A 2,036-nucleotide genomic window follows, 5' to 3' on the forward strand; every position below is an offset into this window, starting at 1 on the left:
TGATAAACTCGAAGCCTTCATATTGAAGTGGATGCCACTTGAAGATATACTCATAAGTGAAATAAACCAGACACATATGTGTAAATATCATATAGTTTCCCTAGTATAAGAACTCAAAAGAAAAAATACAAATAGAAAGGTATAATGCAAGTAAAAGGAAAGCAGGAACTCGAGGACTAACTAATGAAGAGAGGGAAAAGAGCTAGGGAACATGACAATGTCAAGCCATACAGTTATATGTAGAAGATGGACAAGGCAATGTTCATGAGAATCTCCAGAAGATTTTTGAATCTAGCAGTTAATTGGAAAGATTCTCACCCTAACTATATATGCTGATACCTCTGAAATAAGCAACTGCATTGCAGATGGTAATCTGTTATAGTAAATTCATGCTTGGAGTGCCTGTCATTCTGGCCTTCCGAATATGGGCTGCTTGTCATGACATGCCACTTTCTACTGTGCTGTCTCTTGAGTACATAATTGTTCAAAATGAAGGGGGTGGTAAATGAAGGCAAGAGACAGGAAAAGGAATATTGTGGGAATGTCCTGCTTCAAGGTTGTATATGGTGAGATTTTTGCACTTATATGTAAACATAGGAAGTATATAATTCTTTATGCCTATTTTTAAAAATATATTCTCATTTTCAAATGTTTTTTCATCATATTCTGTACGAACTTAAAGTTCAACATATCCGTACTTGATGAAAAATACCAGTTCCATGTTATGCCTACGATGTTTGATATTCAGACAAATAGTGAGGTTAAGCTTAACAGCTTAGGTAGTATGGTAATAACAATAATGTTGTCTTCTGGATGGTTAACAACCTAAGTTTGCAGACCAAAATTAGAGAAAAAGGAGGTCCACAAGGAAAGCCAACATCTTTGCCCTAGCCTTCCAAAGTCAATTAAGACTCAGGACATATGAGAACTTGTACTGTAACATCATGTAACTCAGTGTTGTCCTAAATTTTCCGATCAAGGAGATTATTGCGGTCAAAGAGGAGAGTGATCGATGATGTAGAGTGTGCCTAAGGAGAGTCTCATGGACAGAAATCATTCTCTCAGGCTTTTACAGAGAGCACATTGGCTAAGCAATGGCCGTGTCTCATCTACATGGCTGACACTGAGAAAGGTTCTACAGTCTGAAGTACAGGATCTCAGGATAAATCCTGAGGGGATTTCACTGACTTTATCAGATGCAAAAGCTACAACTCTTGTTGCATAGGTCCTGCTTTGCCTTGGTCTTAACTATCCAGCAGAAAAGTATAAAAACGAAATATAAGAAGTAAAGCCATGCTGTTATATTGAGCTGTAGGGGACTCAGGTCAACATTTTCTGACATTGCCACTTAAGTGCAAGACCCAGTACTATTATGGGCTACTGGACTCTTTTAGAATATTTTGCTGAGTTTACACACCTATGATATTAAAATAACGGAACTTAACAAAAAAAGGGGATATAGATGAATATCCATTTTGTATCTGTGTATTCAATGTGGTTAAGATAGATATATAGTTACATTTCTTAATGAATAGAGGGATTTGTTCTAATGGTGTATTTAAATAGGATATCATGTCCGCATCTTGTACAGCAATTAAACACCAGGAAGAATGTATGCAGTGTGCGAATTATTGAAATTGTTCTACAAATTTGGTTTGAAACTGTCTCATTGCTATTTGTTTCTCAATAAAATTATGGGAAGAAAAGATCTCTTGAAGGTGTCCAATAAAAGGACAGATCACACCCATGACAAACTCAGGGATGTAAAAGGATAAACTATTTTGGAGAACTACTTTGAGAAGAGACACCAGGGTCCCCAGCTCCATAAGAAATCACTATGATAGCGTGTCTGAGTTTAACCATCCAGGAGCTCAGATGCACACACAGTCATGGTTTAGGAGGGAAAGGCACTGTGACAGCCTGCATATACCTTGCCATCGTCTCTATGGTGCTAGTTGTATACACACGTACATTGTACTAATGGTGGAATCAAGGAGGCTTTCATCTAAAGACCAGAGAGGGGCCAGGGAGATGGC

This window comes from Octodon degus, unplaced genomic scaffold (genome assembly GCF_000260255.1).
Source record: "Octodon degus isolate 3935 unplaced genomic scaffold, OctDeg1.0 scaffold00235, whole genome shotgun sequence".
In the NCBI taxonomy this organism is placed as follows: domain Eukaryota; kingdom Metazoa; phylum Chordata; class Mammalia; order Rodentia; family Octodontidae; genus Octodon; species Octodon degus.